Source organism: Pieris napi, chromosome 1, assembly GCF_905475465.1.
Source record: "Pieris napi chromosome 1, ilPieNapi1.2, whole genome shotgun sequence".
NCBI classification, from domain to species: domain Eukaryota; kingdom Metazoa; phylum Arthropoda; class Insecta; order Lepidoptera; family Pieridae; genus Pieris; species Pieris napi.
Window position 1 is genome coordinate 611,094 of NC_062234.1, and position 24,470 is coordinate 635,563.

General features: G+C 34.0%; 1 long non-coding RNA gene across 1 annotated transcript; it reads left to right on the forward strand.

The window, feature by feature from the left end:
• On the forward strand, positions 1-24,294 carry LOC125050551. The gene is made up of 3 exons (XR_007117156.1): positions 1-82; positions 6,828-6,872; positions 23,816-24,294. It is a non-coding gene; the product is annotated as an uncharacterized LOC125050551 (long non-coding RNA).
• Positions 24,295-24,470: the final 176 nt, after the last annotated feature.

Here is a 24,470-nt window from a genome sequence, read left to right on the forward strand (position 1 = left end):
GACATATGACTCTTTTTACAGAATTGCCACGCTTCGGTTCCACGTTTTGAAGACTTCCGCTTTCTATGGCCTGAATTTTAATGTAAGTATTTTTCAAATTTAGAATTCGCATGATTTAACAATGGTGGAGATTGCTACGTTGGAGCCAGTAAGCTATGATTGAAATAAGTTCACCATACTGAGCAAAAACGGTCTTTTCTACTCTATATTAGTGAATTAAGTTCATAGTTAAATTGCACTTTTAAATGTATGTACGTACGTATGTGGACTCGCTAATAATATCCAGCTTCATTAATCGTCCGTCACAAAATAACCCTACGTATATAACATTAGAGTAAGAGCCAATTCAATGTATCGCTTAAATGTGACCCAAAGTAAAAATATATGAACACTGCATGTGCATCTTGCAGCCTACTCTTATCGATATCAAAATATACGCTAAAATTCTCGAGATTGTCACAACCAAAACGCTTTGGTACGATTTGATATATATATATATATGTACTTTATAGTACATTTTTGTCTATTGTTTTGATTCCATCCCAACTTAAAGGATGTTCGTGTTTAATAAATTTTATTACATACAAATAACACTTTCTTCCATACCTAAGAAATTTATAAAATAACTGATATAATGTATATCAATTTTAAACCAAATTAATAGTTTTTATATTGTGTAACTGTATATATATCTCAAGACACGTTTCGCTCTTTAGCTAAGTCTTGCTAGTGTGTGTAAATGTTACATATGTAGTTGTGTGCAGCTTGCACATGCGCTGGGAGGGGCACGGCCATGGCCACCGAGACCTTGAACGCGCCTAGTAACAGCGACGGGTTATTTTTGTTCCACTCAAAGCACAGGGTAACGTAAAACTTTATGAAGTAGACAGTTCGCTAGGAAATTAACTAGAAAATTTTATCTGTAGATGTACCTTTTAATGGCGTCAGGCCAGAGCACAGAGTATAATTAATTTTGGATTTAAAATATAAACATTGTGGCAGTACTAGTAACGTTATAAATGGGGGATGGTAAAAAGAGGAAAATTCAAATAAATTTCGATTAAGTCACTCTTATCACTTAGGGGCAAAACAGCTTACTACCAATTCAGGCCTTCCTAACAAGTTAAATTTTCATAATAATTGGTCGAGCTGTTTCAGAGGAGGCTTTTTTAGCCTGCGGCATTAGAATGATATTAATGTATTAACATTGTTTATTAAATAGTACATACACAATCAGGTACCATAAATTATTAATCAAGCCAGCCTTTTCGCTAATGAGCGATCTGTTCCAACTTCCAGGCAACAAGGAAAAATAAATACTAAGGGTACAGTGCATAACTACCTAACATCAAAAAAAGCTAAACTTAAGAATAATGTATCACAATTAATGCTAGGTTAAATATATATATGTATTATGTCTCTTATATAAGAGACTGGAAGCCCATTGCAGAGTTTGGAATTACTCAACTATGTAATAAATTAACAGTAAACTTGACATTTGTTTTTACACTTAAAAATAGACCTGCCCTTTGCTTTATAGATTGCATCCATATTAATTGCTTACGTCATTTATAACTTGCACCCACTCTGTTCTATTTTCGTTTACATTTAGGGCGATCATTTAATAACATATAATCCAGCTTTTAGTAGAACAACTGACATAGATGACATAGTGGTATTTATACATTACCTCCTACTAATAAAGATTTATGCACATCGTATAAGCCTGTTATAAGAAAAATTTTACGAATAATTTCTGAATAGGCAAGTGTAAGAGTCATTTAAAACTTGAGACGAGCTGACGACATCTTTAAAGCTTTATTATATATCTACTAGCTGATTCAGCAGTACTGTACTCACGTTTTAAATACAAAACTTACACACAATCATCAGAATCGGTCCAGCCGTTAATCAAGAGTTTAAATACAAGTACATACTATGACATATATTTAAATAAACATTTATGTTATTTGAATGTGTAGTTCTTGTAAATCAAAGACAATTTTATGTACGTCATAGAATTATATACATATTTAAACATATATATATAATTAATGTCTTTAGATAATTCATAATACAAGGTGCACTCTGGATGCCTTTGATGAATTAAAGAATTTACTTAATTTAATTACTATTTTTAAGTAACAAAACTATTTTTGTCGATTATACATATTGAAAAACAAATACAGAACTCTGAGGCCAAGATGTTGTACCACTGTATTGTAACTGTACGTCAATATTCTCTACATAATAAATATATATTGGTGCATAATAGGCCCAAATACCCGCACGAAGCGCAGCTCAAGTTTTTAATACAAAATCTTTTACTTATCAACCTAACGATATATTTTTTGAAAAGCGTCACGTTTTACGAGAGTATAATATAATAAACGCTGATGCTCTCATAGTTAAGAATTAATGGATTGTTTCCTTATCTCACGTTTCTTGTATTCTGTTATACTCGTCGTACAATGATACCTCGAGCACCTACATATTTTTAATGTTACTACTGTATTTATGTCATAAAACAAATATATGAATTACAATTAAATTTCTAACATATCTTCCTTTTTCGCTCCCTCTAAGTCTCGGTAATCTAAAGTTTTAGATTTGTATAAATATGAACAAGACTTAAAAATTAGTTTGCCAAAAAAGTAAGTTCAAGGAATAAATAAAAAATAACTCCAGCCGTCTTCCAGTTTTGAGCTTAGCAACGTAGGTATTTTGCGATTAATAAAATATTCCCTATCGATTAGTGATATGTAAAAATGGGACTTTACAAATTGCAACAAATAATTTATACCCACTATGGTGTATCAGATGTCCAGCGAGTATTCGAGGTCGTTCAGTATAATTAACAACTTACCCGCATGTTAATTGAAGATAGGGTTGCATTCAATGGCGAAGCGAAATGTCTTTGAAATATGCCAAACTGCTTTTAACACGATTTGTTATTGCTGACTCAGACATATAGCGTCCCCTAAGTATTAACCGTTAGTTTATATTCCTCGATAGTTTCATAGTAGACAATTGGAAATTACATAATTATTTCGTCAAATAAATGCAAAGTACTTACAAGAGTTTATAAATCTTGACCAAGGAGTTTAGCATTTTTCTTTATAAACAAATAATAATAATAATAAAAACTTTATGTATGACAAAAGGGTTGTGACAGATTTCATATATCGCTAGTCCCCACACTAGGGAGGCCCTGTGTTGTGGGTTACTAGAAAACAATTATTACGTGGTAAAAAGGATAATAATAAAAAATAAAATTATGTGAGTGTGTGAATGGGGGTGTGTATGCGCATGTATTTGAGAGTGTAGCTGAAATTTTGTTATGATCGTGCACCGTGTCTGTGTAAGTTTGAAATGTCTGCGATGTTTTAATAAAACATCGATTTCCGAAATTATTTGCGCCCATACAAATTCCATTGACGCACAACCAACGCACTCTCCTAACCACAAAAATTGCCGTTATAAAAGGCTTTAAAGACAAAGAAAGGCTGGTAAATACGTAAGCCTGGTGGACGAGTGGCGCCAGTGCCGGAAGACCAAAACCTAAGTTATTAATAGGCTTTTGCGTCATCTGCCCACGCGGGGTGTTTCCGAGCGACAAGTGCGCAGGCGTCCGCCCACTTAAATGTCGAAGGGCATCCCGGATCCCTGGATCCTAGGACTCACGGAGCGCTAAATTGATTTCCCGACTCGTGTAGACTTATGTAACCGTGAACTTTGACTTTTACAAGTATGGCTTTATGTTGAATGTTTATTCTGTGACACGAAACTTAAAAGAGAGGAGATATTATTCTGATTATTATATAATGAAGGAATCGAATTTTTTTTTCGTGAAGTCCTATCGGGCCCCAATTCTGTAACAAAGGCTTTCACTGAACAAAGGGACAAAGCCCGCCCGTGAAATGTTCCTGACTTTTTTAGAAGTAGACTTTTTTTTTAATTATGTCTAATTATTTTCATTACATTAAATCAAATGTTTAAATCAAATTATTTTTTAGAAATATATTAAATTGCATATTGTATTTCTTAATCTAGTTTTTTAATTGTATAATTTACTGTCCCTCTAAATGTTGTGCACACTTGTCATTAATGCACTTGCATGTACTTTTTTCCCTTTATAAGTACATTATATCCACATCTCGTACAAATAACAGAAAAACAATAACTAACTTCAAAATATAATAACTAAATTATATTATGAAAAGGAGTCCCTTTAGGCAAGGTTCCGAAGATACTGGCAGCGTTCCCCCTTTGAATAGCTAGACTAATTCTTTGTCCGAGGTAGCTGCCAGCTCTTCGGTCTCCTGTGACGTCGACTAACCTTTTTGCCTTTTCCTTAAAAGCCTTATAGCGCTTGGACCCCACGGACCAAGGGTCTCGACACCGAATGGGACAAAATCATATTCGGATCCTAGACGTATGCCTTTGCCTTGCATGTATTGTGTTTTTATATGAGGTGATTCTCTTGTTTGTATGTGTTCGTGTGCCTTTCAAAAAAAAAAAAATAATTGACATTTACTAATGGTATCTAACCGAAAGATTGTCAAATTGCTTTAAAAAAATCAATAAGAAAACTTTTATATAATACCTACAACATAACTTAATTTGCTTAGCTACTAATTTGTTATATTAAATGCAAGCTATCGGGTCTATGACCCCTATACCCGCCAAGGCCAGTGACACCTGTCAGATTTATCACGAAACAAAGGAGTTAGTCTACTCTCCATTATTTACTGTCAAATTTAATTATTGTATATAGAAAAAAAGAAGTTTACAAGTGGAGACATAAATTGGCCACAGTTTGTCTGATCGCCAGGACGTGGAACAGATTTCAAACTTATTTACTAAAATACGCGTTCATAAGTATGCATATTATTTGTGGAAAAGTTTTTAAATACAGATAACGAACGGGATCTTACATTGAAACTACATGCAAACCATTACCAAGTTTACACTGTTATATAAGTTATATGTTGCACATACTTGAGAATTCTATTTTTTTATTGAAGTGAAACTTCGTTATCGGGGTTGGAAAAAATTTTAGTGTAACATTTTTTCGTTACGCGTCACGTTTTTCGGTTACGCGCCATGTTACTTTTTGAAGTGAAACTTCTTTATCGGCGTTGGAAAAAATCGATTTAAATTATAATTAGATGCCTATTTATTACTATTTTAAGATAACTTATATATACCTGAGTGACCTTAAAAAAATTTTTAGCCTTTAGATGGGCTAAAATTTTCGTATTTCATAGAGAAGTAGGGAAGGGGATGACGGGTCTGGGCGTTACTGCATACGGTTTTTTGCATTTTCTGAGAAGATTTACTATAGTAATATATATATATATATATATATATTTTATAGGAAAGTAGAGATTTCAACGAACTGAAAGCACACCAACTTATAGAAAAAAAGCTGAAATTTTGACGTCAGAATTTTCGATTGAAAATTAGGGTGTTTTTTCGATATTAATTCAAAATAAGGTGAAAAAATAAATATTTTTAATCAAATAAATTACAGTATATTTGGGACATAATAAGGTAAGTTTTCACCAAATTTCGTTTAAAAAAATAAATTTTTGTAAAAGATAAAAATAAAAAACCAAAAAGTTGTTTTTTTTAATTTTTCACATAAATTTTGAGGTTATGTGAAAAATGTGTGAATACAAAAGTTTTAGATCTTTTTATTACCTACAACTTTGCGATTTAGTTTTCTTCGATAGGACTTTTAGTTTTGCCGGAAATCGAGATAAACCGTTTTTTACCCTTAAAACTCCGGATTTTATCTATTTATTTGGCAGGAGGCTCACCTGATGTTAAGTAATACCGCCGACAATAGACACACATTGCCAGAAGGCTCGCAAGTGCGTTGCCGGCCTTTTCAGAATTGATACGCTCTTTTCTTGAGGGACCCTAAGTCGTTATGGTTTGGAAACACTTCAGCTGGTTCCACATAGTGGTGATGCGCGGCAAAAACTGTTTTAAAAACGCTCAGTCGTGGAACGACGGACTTCGATATCTATGGCTGAATAATATGCGTCCATAAACTAGATAGAGTACATAATTGCATGCATATCTTAGAATTTCTGCATTGTAATGAAATCAAAGCTCACAGGAAATAATGTAAAGTTAATATTACCTTGGACATTATAAACAAAACAACACCATCTAAGAACATTGTAATTGCTATTTTTATAATACACCTGTTTGTCGTTCGAGCTTTCTCTGCCAAAATCCCAGATGCAATTCATGACTAAAACAATGAGAATATTTAATGCAACATTATAATGCAATGTATACTATACCTACTTATTCCAACAGCATGGGTTTGATGAGGTTTAAGTTTCTATTTAGTTTTTTTATATTTTCTGGTTGCTTGTTTCATTTTTCCTATGCTCGTTTATGTTTTAATATAATTGATGTATCTGTGTGTAAAATTTGCGATGTCATATTTTCTTTTATTATGCGGACACGCTGTTTTAGAACTTATTAATAAATAAAAATAATAATAAAAGTGTGTACCAGCGTTAGAAGTTATACTTCTTTGGCGTAACCAAAATCTTTTCAGAATTGTTATCTTTCCCCTTATTCTACGTTTGTAAATAACGACACTAACAATAGAAAAAGTTTACTCTCATCATTTTTCCGGAACGCGCCAAAAGAAGTATAAATTTGTTTGATTAATTTGACGTGACGGAAATAATTCCAGAAAGAAAGTAATTCCCTTGTCCCTACAGCTGTCATAAATAATAAGAGAAAAACCCTTCATTGCCAAGAAGAGAAAATCTATAATTTGTATAATATTTTTTCAGACACCCGAAGATAAGCTGCTCTTTGGCCATAGCGGAACATCAAAAGTAAGTAAATTTATATTTAATAGTAAATTATTTTAAGATTTCCTTAAATATTTGATTGTTATTCTTATTACATATTTCGGATTTTGTCGATTAGGCCCTTATTTAAACTACCCTTCATCCATTGTTGACCTTCGGAAGCAAAACAAATCCCTCGACTCATTAAGTGTTAAATAAGTTTGAGGTATAAGACAGGAAAGTCTGTACTTAAAAATAATAATGGCTGAATATTAAAATACTAGTGAAATTTCGGCGCACTAGTACCGATTCGACTAAAGAATCATAATTTTCATCTATTATGCGTAATTAATAGTATATAATATATACACAATATGCATACCTAGGTATATTATATGCATTGTAATTATTAAATGGTCGTAGGTGTACACGTGTATTTATAATCGGTGATGTCACACATGGCCAATACTGATAAGATACGCTCATCAAATATTTCGTACACTTAAGCTCTTTGCCCACTACACCGTAGCATACCATGACCGTACTAGGACCGTTTCAGACAAAAAACTATTCTTTGTATGGAGAAGTATGAGACCTTGCCCACTAGACCGTTCCGTCACCGGCCGACACCGTAGCGTGCCATGCACGGGCCGTCAACTATTCGTCGGAGGGAATATTTTGCCGGTGCGGACACGCTACGTGCATGGCACGCGACGTTGCCAGACCGGTGACTGAGCGGGGAGTATGACCGTTACAAACCCGTTTTAAATGCGTTAAATTTGAATGTACACATTCGGAAGTACTGAAAAAACTTTTCTCCGTCATCAACTAAGTGCCTGAATAATGTCCAATATTAACACTGATATTTGTACGAGAATGAACCGATGCCTTACGAGTGTATTGAAAAGATTTCTGCCGTGTCACATACGGGCATCATACGGATTAAATACGGGTTACATACGGGTTGTAAACGGGTTTAGAACGCTGTCGGCCCGCTTCAGTGGGCGAAATAGAGCGTACCGGATTGCTTTCCGTGCCTGATACGTTCCTAGCACGGTCATGGTATGCTACGGGATAGTGGGCAGACACCTTTAAGTGAAAGTAGCTATCTTTAGAATCAATACTTCATCGTTATTATCATTTTGATAATTGAATATTGAAAATCAAATAATTTTAACCTCAAACTACATTTAAAACTATTAATGTTTGACTTATATGTATATTGTACATATCTTCATTACTAAAAATAACTATGTTTTTTATTTAAAAAAAAAACGTAAATACCAAATATAATCTTAAAATACGCCGTGTAACAAAAACAAAATGGTATACGATAAAAAATACAATGACGTATTATTAGTGGCCAATGCGTGCGTAACACAAATGTCCTTGGTTAAATTCCTGGCCATCATTGGCTTGTAAACAGGCTGATCGCGAAACTAACTTCAAACATTTAAATGAATATCGTATAGCTCTTACTGATATCTATCTATCCCAGTATATCTGTAAAACAGGTAGCAATACAAAGTAGATACATGACGTAGATAAGACAATATTCCACAACAACCGATTTGCACGTGTCTTACGTACGTAAGAATGTGTGCGTGCGCCAAGGTCAGGGTTGGCACGTGGGGAGGCCGACCCTACTTTTCCACCCTTTCTACAGCTGCCCGTCTTCTTACCTATTTATTATATAAAACTTTTTTATTATACTTAACATTGCTTAAGCTAGCTACGGTTTCGTTAAGTTAATAAATTAGGTATATTATTTAAAATAGTTTGTTGCGTATTTGAGACAATGTAGAATAAAACGTTGTTTTAAACATTACTATATACGAATTGTTGTATTTAAAAAAGCAATAAAAATTGAATTATCATAAAAATATTCTTGACGCAAATGTTGACGTCATAACTTATTGTTTCATAATCGATTTAATACACTTGTTTATAGCATTTGAACCCCTATTTATAAAATACCTACTAAAAACGTTAAATTACTAGTATAGATTTAAAGTATGATATTTAAATTTACATACATTTTTGTCAAGACCAAAATGTATAGGCATGTCAAATTGAATATATACTCTTTTAAGTAACGTTGTCTCGTTTTATCCCAGCGTAAACACAGGATTTTAGAAAGACACAAACACATTAAGTTTGTTCAGAACTTAGATCATATTAAAGAATATGGTGGCAACATGTTGACATTACCAATAGTTGTATTACTTATAATGTACATAAAATATATAATTATTAGAGCCGTGTAACCATATTTTCATCTTTTCGAAATGTAACTATTAACAGACATGTCGAGTCTGCCTAAGCTAGCATTGTAAAATGTAAAGCATTCGAAACATCCATCCAAATTTACGTTTTAGTCCGTTAAATATTTTAATAATGTTAGCTAGTATTGTAGTGACATCTTGAATTGTGAAATGTCTATGGTAAGCTTGGGGAAAGTTAAAATTAACTTAGTTCTGTAACTGTTACATAGGTGGCACTGCAAACACTGTAAGCATGCTAACGGAAGCAATAGATGGCGCTACTAAACAAAGGTTATCGAAATTTTCCCTTTATTGCGATTTCCAATTAATACTGATTATAAAATGATTTGTGATTACACATTTATAAGAGATATGTCGTTTAATAAATGAAGTAAATGTTCGTTTGAGACAAATTGCTCGCATTTTAATTGTTATAATGCTTAGTAATATATTTAATTACAATTTTATAACTTATCTAACTGAATGTTATTATTGTGGCCGTACATATTGAACACGGCAAAGAATAGAATTCATTTCCTAAGGTCTGTTTCCTGTGCTGTGAAAAGAAGATAAGAAGACGGGGCTATCGAACAACCGGGTGCCACGCTGTGCTCTCTCGGGATAGATGCGAGTGAACACAGCTGGTGGTATCTCAGTTGTTCCTTAGTTCACTCCGCTCAGCCCATCAATGAACCCTTGAAAACGGAAGACATCAGATAATTGAGGAGATGGCAGTTTTGTCCTTACTACTCTACTATAAGAATGTGAAAAATGAAGTTAGACAAGACAAAATTGTTTTAATTTTTCTTTTAAATTTGTAAAATTTTAATCATATTAATGCAATAATTCTTAATTTATGATTGTTGTTAAATTAAGTATGTTTATTTATTTATTGAAGCTTACCACATCATACATACTATATTACGGTATATGTTAAAACCTCTTTTATCTAAAACAATACAATAAAAATATATCAAATAAAATAAAAATACCAGCCATATTTGTTAAGCAGAAAAAAATGAATTAGAATGTATTTATAAATTGATAACATTACATTAAATGGGTTTAAATCAATTATGAAACAGTTAATAAAACATCGAGTAATACAAACATGATTTATTCAACATTTTTCAAAAGCCGTCCGCGCAAATAAGTCTACCTCAGATTAGGGTAAAAAACCGCCTTCAGCGGGGAAGGCGTGGACCTTTACTTCGTACTTCGCTGACTCCAGTGAGCTTCCGTCCTGCCCTTCAGGCGATTGACCACCCCGCGACGGCCCAAGCCGAGGTCCGAGTCTCGCAGGAGACGCCCTTGCGCTAGTCGCAGGAAAACGCCCATTCCGGCCGATCTACGCTCGCCAAAACAGCCCGAGCTGAGCTGTAAAGGCCCTTAAGGCCGAGCGAGATTCCATTCAAGCCAGTTAACTGTTCAATTATCAAGAAGCTATATTGTCATTGACGCAATAATGTAAGTGTACATTTTAAATTATAATTAAGTTATTAATGAAATGGTGCACGCAGTGCTAACGGGAAATTGTCGTAACTTATAAGTGAAAGTATGTGCGTTTACTGCCTTCATTGAGTAAAGATTTATTTTCGTTTTATTAACATTGACTCGTAGTAAAAATCTTATATGATTATAACTCTATTCTTTTATAAGTCAGAAAATCACATGTATCGGTCGGTAAAAAAATAATTTGTAGAAACAATCAAATAGAAATTGAATTAGTCAAATACTTTGAATTTAAATTAAATTTAACTTCCGACACTTATCGGAATGAAGTTCTAGTTCAACTTGCGTAATTCCTAATTAATGTGTTTTGAATGTAAAGTAGGTACTCATTATTGTCACTAACGTTCATTTATTTTCTAAACGTCGTAAGTCAAACTATATTTTAGAAAGATACGAATTCTAAATTAATAATTATTATTTCACGTTTCCAAAAATGTAGTGAAATTCTAAAGACAATGGAATTTTTTAAAAACTAATGGATTTTTTTAAAGATTATTGATTTTGATTCCGTTATAGTGAAATAACATAACGATTATTTATATTTAGATCAAGAATATCTTTAATTAAAGTGTCGAAGCCCTATTTGTTTAAATTTTATTAAAAGGAAAACTCTTCGCAAATCCAATTCTAGTGAAAGTTGTTATGAGAACTTGTAACACATTTCAAGTTGATGTGAATACCGTAAGTTGAATTATATTTGCGTATAGTTATAGGCTGTGAAAGGCCGATAGGGTTTATATGATAGCCATTTCGAGACGAAAGCGTTTTTAGAATCTGTGTAACGGAGTCTGTCTTCAAGGCTATGAAAATGCAGTCAATTAGTTCAGGAAGGAGGAGATGGTCTCCGAACCCAACATCATGCTAGACTGAGAGGGAATGGGAGAAGCCTGTCCAGAAGGCATATATCGGAATACGGGCGAGATATCGCTGGAAAGACGCCGTAGACTTGCGCGAGTTCTTTGTCACCAATTGGCAAACAGCAGTGGAAGATCGAAGGGCGTTCTCTTCTCTCGTAGCTCAAAACTCACGTCACGGTAGGACAGAGGACTAACCAAGTCTAGTAATGCTCGGCTTACTCAAAAATTTTAAGATATAAAATGAAAACAAAATATAAATGTACCTACTCATAGATTCAGAGTTAAACCAATTTAACTATAACTTTAAAAAAAAACTATAAGCAGACTTTAGAGGTTTTGTTATATGCTCTATCATCTATAGTTTATAGAAGTAGAGTATTTTAGATATTACGTCTTAAACGCTTTCGTTACAAACATGTCCATGTTTTACAACTGTTAATTTCTTTTATGCCTAGAAAGATATAATGCCTACTTTATAAATGCCTAGAAAGTATGAAAGTATACATTAAAAACATATGTGTTCTTTTTATGGTATTTTTAATCAACGAGGGATGGTGAAAATTGGTATTGTTTGAAAACTTTAGAAAAGGTTTTCGTGGAACACGGAATATTAGTTTTACACAAGCTTGTTTAATTTTAATTTTTTTTTTTTTTATTTGGACCACAAAATTAGGACAAACACATGATATAAACTAATTTAATAAATTAAATTAATAAATTAAATTAATCTTATTAAATTAATTTAATAAATTTATAATTTAAGATAACATTTAAATATAAGGAACAGGAATTTATGATATTTAAATTACTCAATGAATCAATGCTTTACTAAACAGAGAGACTATTTAAATAAATAAAATAAAAGCGAAAAACGATATATGATAGGTACCTATCAATGTTAGTAGTAAATGATAACGTCAGAATATGGCGCTGTCCATTCTAGTTCTATGCAATACACACAAACATTATTATAAGTTTTAAAATGAAAGTATACTTGATAAATATTAATGTTTGACTAGCTGTGCCTTACGGGTTTACCCGCGTTGATACCGTCGTTGCGTCATTATATAAACAGTAGGTAAACATTCCTAAATAAATGGATTAATAACAATCCTCCATGTATCTAACACATATTTATTAACGTTTTTATTGATGCTCTATTCCACAGTCCACTCATAAGCCTATGTTACTCGCCGAGAGAGAGAAATAGTAGAGTTTATGTATTACAAACAAAATTAAAATCTTTCTCTATAAAAAAAAAAATTAATTACTAAAATGTATCTTTAATTAACATATATTGTATCTTGGCGCCTCCGAGTCTAAATAACTTTGGCTGGGGGCTCACTGAGCACAATTGGCGTGCCAGTTCTGCTTCTTGCATGCCAAGTGTCGCTGGCACAGCCCTTGTTGCATAAACGAATTTACTGCAAGGGCAGGTCGAGGTGACGAAACGCTTTAGCACTGGCCCAGTCAATCCTCGCTTTTCTTTTCCTGTTGCATTTTGCGCTCAAAGTGAGTGGAAAAGAAAGCAATCGTTGCTGTGGGATTTCAAAGACACTTAATATATACAACATTATATAATACAACAAACGGGCAGAAGGCTCATCTGATGTTATACCGCCGCCTATGGACACAATGTCAGAGGGCGGGCGAGTGCGTTGCCGGCCTATTATATAGTCTATTTCAAAAGAACAAGTCAGAAGTGTTTCTTAGTATTTGATAACTATATTTTATATTATAAGATATTACATAACATTTTGCAAAAAAGATAAACCCTTTAAGATGCTACGCCGTAGCAGCGTAGAGTATACCCTAATCTGACCAAAACGAATGTGTTTAACCAAATATAAATTAAAAAAAACATATAAATTACAAAATTCGGCGCTTATCTCTTGATAATTTTTGTTTTGTTTCTGCTCTTACTATTTTAACTTACACATTTATTTATTAAACTATTGTCCTTTACAAAATATAATATTCAAAGCAGATTTGATACGCAAAAAGGTACCTACTAGAATATTCTCGTCCGTGGAGCTGAAAGGCAAAAGTTCAAGGACATCGGGAACCATATAGCAACAGCTGGATCGATAAAGGCTCCGATAGAGCTCTCCATATTACCATGACGACCTGCAGCCCTGACCTGGAGGGGGGGAGGGGGTGCATCGAGCGGCCGGGCTGCATCTAGCAGTTATTTCGGTGCAGCTCGGACGCCGCAGTCGTTCTCCGCGCCTCGCATCGCGCGCGCGTTTCAAACCGAAGCCAGTATCCGCCCCCGTACACTCTGCTATACATATACGTGTTCTTTGTAATAGTTCTTCGATAATTTTTTTTTTCTAACGCTCGAAGTGTTGACGCACCTGTTGCGCGAGGTGAAACCGCGTGGAAAACTGTTTTTCTCGACGGACGCGACCACTTTCACCGTTCACATTCCGCGCCTACGTCGCACTAAACCCGTCTATGCCACGCTAACTTAAATCAATTATACCGCCTTTACTTATTCGTTACGGTGCGTAAGGTATTGTATTTAACTAGAGCTCTAGAATCAGTAATGTTCTATTGTATCTGACGGCCTAAATGTGCCACGCAAGATAACTCATATCTAATTACCAGTGATTAAAATAAACATCTGTTTTAATCTTCGGTCATAGTTGCCAATGCAGTTGTCACGTTATGCAAGGTCTGATGCGTTAAGAATGTGTGCTGATAATTTAAGGTGTTGTGGAGAGATGCTGGCAATTGGCCAGGGATGCAGCCCTGAAGGTCGCGCATCTGCGGGGCGAGGGGGGGGACAATGTATGACTGTAATGCGCAGGTACACTGTATCCGGGCTAGGTCTGTAATTGATCATCGATCGGGTGCATAGTTTGAAGTACCTCCTCCTCCTACCTCTTCCTCCTACCTCCTCCTCCTACCTCCTCCTCCTACCTCCTCCTCCTGCCTCCTCCTCCTACCTCATCCTCCTACCGCCTCCGTGAAAGTGGAATTCCCAGGATTTTCAAGGTCTATAATAATTATCTTTATATATTTCCTTGAGATATGATATATGCATATCAAAACAAGGCAGGTAAATGTGTACCAATCATACTTTATTTCATATAGAACATTGCCTTATTGAGGCTGTATCCGAAAATGTTTACAACATTATCCAAAATCGTACCAATTTTCCTTGACCGTTTGCCCTTTGATACCTCCAGTTTTGTTTACCGTTTCCAAATAGACAGCTATCACTTTCATCTCGGGAACTCGTATTCGAGCATCTCGGTTGCGAAACGCATAACACAAGACTTTCACTGGCGGGTCCGTTGACCGTGGCTCGACTTTCTAAATGTCGTAACTCGCAATTGTAATTCGTGATACGCCTCGCCGATACACGCGATGTCATTACCTTTTTTGCGCCAAATCCGTAGAAAGTTTAAAGAATTTCGACAAAACTTCCTTGTAACGCGAATATTGCACTTGCAATTTGTAATAATTTTTTACTTATAAATAGTATTACATTAGAATCTACAGTTCCATACTACAATCAGAACTAAAACATTGCTTTTGCTCTGTTGTCGCTGCCCCTCAATTGGATTTTAATTATTAAATTTAATATCTACTTGGTTAAAAATAAAGCCACTAAATTACCCCAGAATCTATTGTGTATTTTAAGTTATAAAATCATGTAACTTCATTATGTAGACCCGTCCCTAGTTGAGCTAAAGTCGGTTTTATTTTTCACTATCTATGAAGTTGTTTGTTCAATCGTAATGAAAATTTCATTCCTTAATCGTAAATTTAACTTAGAGAGTTTCAATCAATTCTCAAAGAACAAAATCTCGTATCAATTGAGATGCCTCTATGAAAACCCTTACAAACGGTATATATTCGCCTCCCAGTAAAACGCTCAATGCAACAGGCGTTGGCAAGCCACCTGTGGAATGTAAACCTTCGCTAGAACTGTGAGGTCGTTCCTTTCTTTTCCCATAGCAAATTGTAATCAAACGTTTCGCGAAGTCTTAAGTGTTGCCATTCGTTTCCGTAAGAATACAAATATAAATTAAAATATAGTCGTGAGATTGGCAACATCCTGCAATCTATGTTTCCATCTATAGATTGTATTGTGCGTATTATATATATTTCAGTGTATAATATATTAAATGATGTGTCTAGGGTTAGATTTAGCAGAGACTTGGCACTTAGTTTTATTTTTGATATAGGTTAGTATATAATATAATTTACCTTAAAGTACATAAGGCTACATAAACTTCTTTAAAGGATATTGCAAATTTATTCTCCCGGTGACTACGATTGCTATCAATATATAAATTATTTTATAAATATAGTAAAATACTTAATATGACTATAACGATTAGTTATATTATTACTAACCGAACGTTTAATTTATCAGTTAGGTATCACAGCGACCCTGACCGGTCGTCCTAGGTTGCCTAGCCGCGTCCTTGGGCATAGTGCCAACCCCTCCCCGCACACAGGAAGTCACCCATATTGCCAATATAGCCATCAATAGATCAATAAACGAACATTCCTTATTAATGAGCCTTGATATAGGATGAACATGTCGAAGCATACAATTCCATTGCATAACTATTATTTAAAAAACAATTTATTTTACCGATTTAATTATATTTTACAGAATATAGTAAATGTAAATCCAAAATAAATCGCAACACTTTCATAGATATTTAAAAATAAAACTGACTTTATCTCAATGGGTCGACATTAAAAAAGTTAAGTGACGACGTTATAAAACAATATTTTAGTAACTTTTTTCTTAACCAAGTAGATCTTAATTTTTTTAAATTAAAATCTAATCGAGGGGCAGCAACAACAGAATCAGAGTAAACGCAATGAAAACGTTCTGATTAAAATATTCAAGATTTCTTTATTATAATTACAAGTTTGTATTGTGCAGAATAAACCCACAAATGTAATTTACATTTTCATCTAATATTAGATGTACCTAAATGCAATACGTCCGGCATTTGTTTGAGCTAAGGTGTATGCACTAGATCGCTGTTTGAGCTGGTGGGACGCACTCGTGACTAAGCCGACCTTGGATGAAAATTCACCTATTCTAGGTTTTATTGGTTCACTGGCCAACCGCCGAGGTCGCTTCGTGAATTCAATAAATCCGACTGCATTCAGATTGAGGATAAAATATTGGAGATATTAGTTCTTTTTATTACTTTAGGTTACTTAAGGTTAATTTCTTGTTTTAATATGTTTGTTTTGCGATGTTTTCGCGTATCTTCGTGGGCTGGCCGTCGAAATGGGGCATCTATTTGTGGAGATCGAGGCCCGCGGCGACATTATTGTAACGTACCTTACGCACTGTTCTAAATACTACATTAGCGGTTATAAAACGTTATTTTCAGCTCTATAATAACCTTCCCAGTATAGAAATAGCAGAGTGTACGATAACCTAGTTACTGTTGCATCGCGATGCGTGCGTTTATCTACGAACAGCAAAAACGTTCACTGCGTCGATTACGTACGTTTAGGATGAAAGCGATGGAAAGTAAGCGTGAAGTGATGCAGAGAAACTGCAGAGTGGCGCGACAGGTGTCTATAGATCGTTGCGACAGTTCGGCCCCGTTGGCAGTATCCGAAGCAGGCTGCGTATTTGAAGCCGGCTCGCTGCAGTGGCTTTGCGAAACCGGCGGTTATGCAAGGCGCGCCGATGCCAACTCGCAGGCGATCGTGGCCGCGCCGGAAGGAAAAGTGGAACGAGCCGCAGTGAGGCGGGCGCGCGCGTCGCTTCCACACGCCCGTTGTCCCAGTCGAGTGCCCAGTGTCGTGTAGTGTCGCTTCTAGAACGTTGAATTGTGTTGCGCAAGTCCTACGCCTACAGTGGGATTATTTTAAACTAGATAATAAGACCTCGCTCCGACGTGTCAACCCCTCGGCGCTGATGGCACGTGCAAAATAACGCGATCGCGTGTACCACCCTTCAATCGTAAAACCCGCGATACAAACACCCAATCAATCCGTGAATAACAAAATCTTAAGCAATTGAATTAAAAAGTCTAATTTGCTACCGTATGCGTAGGTATTCATGAAAACGAATACATTACCATTCAGCATTAGGAAACGCTACAATTAGTTACTTTAACGGAAAGTGTTCTTCAGAGCGTGGTAACTTCCTGAGATTATTCGTTTCGTTTCGCGTACCGGACTTTCGAATACCACTAAATCAAATACATACTGACAAATGTAATATATTGTTGCTATATTATAGTTAGGCAACTGGCAAGTCGTGAATAATCATTGTTGAAAGGTCCCACGCGAATAGTCACATAAACCTCTATCCATGTACTCAAGGACGTTTTAATAGTGTACAATGGCAATCAAGCCATAATTTATCATGTGCCTCGTGTCATTGCACAATGCAGCTTATCTAGCGGGAGCCTAACAATTATTTGTCCTACTTTCTCGTTGGGAACAGTTGCTGCAGTTGATAGATTAGGACGTCAAAATTTACGATTAATCGACGTATAGGTACTTAGGAATCGCAATGATAAATAGCGATAAATAATTGCAACGAATGCAACAGGACGTGTATCAATGCGTCATTCTTGTGCAGTCGCTTTGCGTTGGCGGCTGTGACTGCTCTTATGCAGGTACTAGATTGACATCATCATAGACCTGGATATTAAGTCTGTTAATAGAATGATTATTCGAAAAAATTCTGGGTTCCAATCTCACGCTACAATTTAAAATTTGATTCATCAATATAATTTGAACAATAGATTCCAAAAAAAGTCTTATTAGTTAGTAATTTTAATTATACGTTGTTTAGGTAATACTTTATAATGGCAGTGATAAATCATGATGGATTAGGTATTAAAATGGAGAGGCTAGAATGTAATAAATCTATTATTTTATCCGATGGAGGGCTATGTCAGAGTCTACAAGGCCGTAAGCGTGACCCACTTACGTTCACCTTTATTTAACTGAAGCCGCGCGAATTTCAACCTAATTACAAGTAGGATGATATTCGATATTCATAGTAATACGTTATTTTATTGGGATTATTGGGATGAATTTATTTCAATAGAAAATCAGCCCGTTCAAAGAAAACTATTATATTTTAGTTGTCCTGAATTGTATTTTCCTTCAAGAAATGCATTGATATCGCAAACATTATATGTACTTATCATATTTATTGTATTTGTACACGTGTAGATTCAACATGATTTCCACTTTACGTCATAAGGAAATCGCAATAATTGTATCTAATTACTGTTATTTTACATTTAAATTTGCGACTGAAAAATGTCTTTAAAGTTAAATAAATAGAACTGCCTGAAATCATATACGCTATTATTAGTACATATTTATTTTGCACTTAGTTGCATAATGCATGTAACTAATTCCACAAAGCGTTTTCCCCATGATGTTTTTCATTGCAATTCACGATGACATCATTCTTCGTACGTAGATGTTACCTAGATTTTATGTTATTGCATCAATAATTATCATCAGTCTTATATTTTAAATTAATAAATTTATTTCGTACGTTTCGGGTAAAATCATAAAAGTTACATCGCGAGCTAATTTAGCCCACCTTTGTTGAAATGTCACGCTCTCTCTGCACTTTCCAAATAACAAACTTTCAAATACACATGTTCTTTTAACATTATGGCGTCGATACGACATGGACACGTGATAAATCTACACGTTGAATGCATAATTATAATCAATAATTAGTCTGACAAGCGACGCGTCAATAAAATACTAATTATTGTAACTCACGACGTGATATAATTTTGAATGCACTAACAAATGCTTGACCATAGTGATTTGACATAGAGGACAGTAAGTGATAAGGGAGGACATTCCATAGACTCGTAGTGTTGCGCCTAGTGAAGTCTCGATATCGAAGTTTGTACGCTCCGGGGTTCGTGCCAGGAGTGCGTTTGCAACGCACGCGCCAAGTTTGCGTTTATGCAAAGTTGATTTTGTAAATGCACTATCTGGTACGACACCCAGGGGCGTGATGCATCGCATAAGATCAACCGTTCGGAACACCAAACAGTTTTAACTGTTACGAACTCTTAAGTGACTTTTAGTTTAATTTTATTTATATCTGTACTTGTATGTAGACTTGTTGTATTTTACCAACGAATTTATTATAATTTTTATTTATTTATTCGTGTATTTAAGTTTGATGTACAATGTTTATTTGTGATTTTTTGTGCCAATTTTGTCTTTATTCTATTGATGGTTTATTATACTGCTTTATTTTATTTTCATTTGTTTTATTTATATTGCACCGTACTTTTAATTAGTGGTGAACGGGTGATCTGTTTATTGCGAAATTTATAACATTACGAGAGAGAGACACCAAGTATTGTTATGAACAGGTATCCTAAATATTATATATACATAGCAAAACAAAAGTATCGCTTATTGTGTAGAAAGGTGGAAATGTTATTTTATCACATTTTGCAACTGGCAAATAACATTAAAGAGATCAGTAATTAATCTTACATATAATAAAAAATCTTGCCAATATTCCTCTAATAGTACTTTTTGATATATATTTCAAATCTAGGTCAATTGATTCGATAGATCAAATCTGATTCTACTATATTGCATCAAGTGACATTTAGATGTATGTTGAGATCAAACAGCTGACGGCGAGAAATGTTGGCGTGTAGTTAGTTGCAGATCACAGATGCAGTCATGTTCCAGATAGATACACATTGTTGCAATCTATTCGTGCCGAAGCAATAACCATATTATAAGTTAGGTCAAATATAATATATTTAGTCTCGCGTTAAGGTCTGTATCGATACATATTCACAACACTTAGCGATTAATTGAGCGTAATTAATATTAATTAATTATGATCTAGATATAGGCCGACAGGAACTCATATTGAATAATGTAGATATAATAGTTTATGTTAATGGGTTATATACATTCTTCCTTTATGGAAAGCAATTGCTTAGGAGGCTTCTTGAATAAGGCTAATATAAGGCTGATTATGGTATTAACGCCCTTTTAGGCCGAGCTACGCTCGCCAAAACAGCCCGAGCTGAGCTGTAAAGACCCTTAAGGCCAACAGCGATTTTTATTGGATGTTATATATATTGTTTTTGTACTATTTATGTTTACCAGAAATGTGTTTTAGAAAAGACAGCCTGTAACATATACTGTAGATTTAATACTATATATAAATATAATGTGGTAAAGTTTTATAAATAAATAAATACAATTTAAACAATTAAATAAAAAGGAGAACACCTTATAGAACCTACAAAAATGAGCTTATAGTTCTGGAATTTTCAGAATCAATCTTTCAATACCTACTTGTCGGAGAATTGAAAAGATTGGAGGTGTAATGTAAGCCTTTACATTGCAGTTCATTATTGGATAAAACAAGCCGGTATGCCAGTGGGTCAAGTATACTGTGTGTAAGAAACCTTATGCAGTAATCTCATTTTACAACAACTTACAATTATAAAACCACACAAATACCACTCATGGTTAATATGTTCCCGATTTGTTTTTAGACAGGTTTCATTTGTAACGTGAAGGAATTTTTCATGCCTGGTTTGATTCACTAAATATATGCAGACTAAATTGGCAGAGAACTATATATATTATATATGTAAATAAAAGAACTTTAAATTTACTTATTTTCAAATTATTAATTTACTTTGAATTAACTGACACGATAAAACAATAATGAATAATGATGATGATATTAATTTGTCCCTAATGGGAAAAGCAAAAACATAATAAACAATAACACTTCTCTTGTCTTAAAACATTTACGACAAGACAAGTGTCAGTGCCACTTCACCATTAATTAAAGTGAGGAGTTATATACGTACGATCATAAGTGTACAATGTGTTACCTATTTTTTTTTTTTTTTTTTTTAAGACAATTCACACCAATTGACCTAGTCCCATGCTAAGCTGGTGAAGCTTGTGTTATGGGTACTAGGCAACGGATATACATACATATTATAGATAGATAGACATATAAATACATATTTAAACACCCAAGACCTAAGAACAACACCAAATGCTCATCACATCGATGTTCGCCTCAGCCGGGGATCGAACCCGGGACCCATGGATTCGCAGTCAGGGGTACTAACCACTAGACCAATGAGTCGTCAAATATGAGTATATGATTAAATGATTTTTGAATTTGAATTAAAGTACGAATTTTAAACAAATATATTATTACTAATTAATTAGGTGCCCCAGAACTGACACTTCGTGTAAACAGCAGTGAAAATCAGCATTCCACATTATAATTATGCTGGTTTCACGACAATAATTTGGGGAAATGTAATACCTAAGTACTGAATAATAGTACTGAAGTTAAAAATAAAATTTTCAGTGTTCTGTTTTGTTTTATTTATGAGTTCTCCAATTAGCATTGTAAATTTGTTTGTGAATCTTTTATTCACATTCTTGTCTATCGATTGTGTTTACGCTGTGATGGAAAGGGACAGACTACTATTTATACAATGTAAATAGATTTATTAAGTTATTGTGAACGGCGTTAAAAACTAGTAAAAGTAAATACTTACTGGACTAAAACGCATTTTTTTATCTTATTTTTTTAGTTTAATTTCTGTTAATAAACGAAAAATATATTTTGTTCATTATTTAAAATATATAATGATAGGGTAAAAAAGCCAAATTATATAGGAATATAAAAACTGATGGTTTTATACTAGAACCTAGAATTAAGTACCTATGATAAACATTTTAGACTTTTCTTTATTCAGGTCTTCGCTATTCAGGAACGCATAGATAATAAATCTAGTCCACACTTTCGCTAGAAATATAAAATATTTAAATTTAATAACACTGTCTAGTGGCTTAGTTGGCGATTCTGACCCGTGGTTCGGATCCCGTCTGTGAACAATGGATGTTTCATTATACACATCTTTTAAAACATTGGATTTCATTTCTTGAAATCAAAAATTTACACGTTTTAAGCTGTTACTTTTCTTTACCAAATGGGCAATAAATACATCTGCCCCATGCCCATGCCTGAACTTCATGCATTATACATGTTTAAGCAATATATAAAGCCTCTGTACCTTGTTGTATACATTCAAGTAGGTATTTGTGAGGTATGCGCTATGCGTGACTGCAATAGAAAACGACTAGCCTTCGGAATATCTACTTGGACGGCAAACAAAATATTAATATTTTTTTAAGAAATTGTTGTATTCTGTTTGAACTATTTAAGATTGTATATCATTAGTTTATTTTCTGTTATGGTAGATATTGACATAGGCCATGGGTTTTACTGAGTGTATGCGCAGGCGCCGATACACTAAATCAGTGTTTCCCAACGTGGAGTCCTTTACTTTTTTTTTAAACACTTTAATTTGGGGCTATTCGAAAATTTATTATCATTATTTGAAACTTGAATTTCAGTTTTTTATAATGTTTTAAAAATTTACTTACTGTGTTTCGTTAATTTCATAGAAATTTCTTCTTAAAACCTATCATTTAGGTTCTTTGTAAAACAATTAATTTTTTTAATATAAACAATTAAATGTTACATTCGCATAAGTTTTTTTTGCTAAAGTGAGGCACTGCTCTATAAAGACCCTCACAGGATGGTATTGGGACAATTAAATACTAGATCGAAATATATACGTTTGAAACTAAAAATGCGTTTGCTATGACGAAATAAAAAAACTATATTAATTATAGTAGTTATTTCGTTTATATTTCTTAATAAATACGTAAAGTTAAAGAAATCCTTATTTATCTGAATTTTAAATTACTAATTCACTGATGAAGAACCCGGTAACATAAGGCGTTATCAAGCCAAGTAGAAGCTAATGTTAAAATTATAAAATAATATAATATAAAATAAAATTTGTAAGAGGACGTGGATCAGCCTTGTACGAAATCAGGGTCGAAAATCTCATGACTACCAGCTCAGCTTTATTATTAAAATTTAATTATATTTGTACGAGTGGAGGTTTGATAGGCTAAAACCATACTTCTTCCGATTTTTGGTTTCTTACTTAACCTTCACTTTCCTACATATGATTATAGGATCCTGGAAAAAATCCACGGTTCCTTCAAATTCCTTTATGAAGTCATTGTAACCGTTGAAGCACTTAAAGCGTAAGAGGGTAACAAATAAAACCACAGAATTTGGACGTTTACGAAATTACTAACTACATTTCTTGGTATATTTATTAATGGACCGAAGTATTGTTTTATATAACTAAATTAAATAATTATATCATTTTGATAGGTGCCTTCAAGTCCATAAAACTTTGAGGCTACACCAAAACATCTGATAGGCAGTAAAAGTATGTTAAAAGTAATATAATATCATAATTATTTTCAGGTCATGAGTCCAGCGCAGACACCTGAAGAAACCATGAAGATTGAGACACAGAACAACACCCTCGCAACTTACTTTAGGCGAAGAACCATACTAAAATTTTAGGCTCGTTAATCTAATACTATTAACAGATTCTCGAACCCAAGACGAATCCAATCCGGTCGTTAAACTCAAAAAAAATTTTTTTTTTTTATTCAATAACAAGTTACATTTTTAGCAGATATTGGAGCTCTTGAACTAAGTCTAGGGAGACCTGTACATCAGGGTACTCCGCTCTTCCAATAATATATCTAAGTTACTATAACTTAACAATAATTGAAACCAAAATACTACATAATAAAGAAAAACAGAAATCTAAGACTAATTACTAAACTAAGGATACAGGTTTACATTTGTACGCACCAGAATGATAATCTTAGAAAACTTTTCACAAGTTTTCCTTGAAAACGTAAATAATAAAAAAGAACAAGGTATTTCCCCTGCTAAATTCGACTAGATTAGATTAATCATTAATTAGCATAATCTGCTTTTTATACAGAACTGGACAAACGTTTGGCCAATCCCATCCGATGTGGAGGCAACGCCTGTCCAGGAGATGCCTATTTAACTGCTGCTTAAATGAACTCATATTAAACTGTCTAGGAAAGATGGAAGGCGG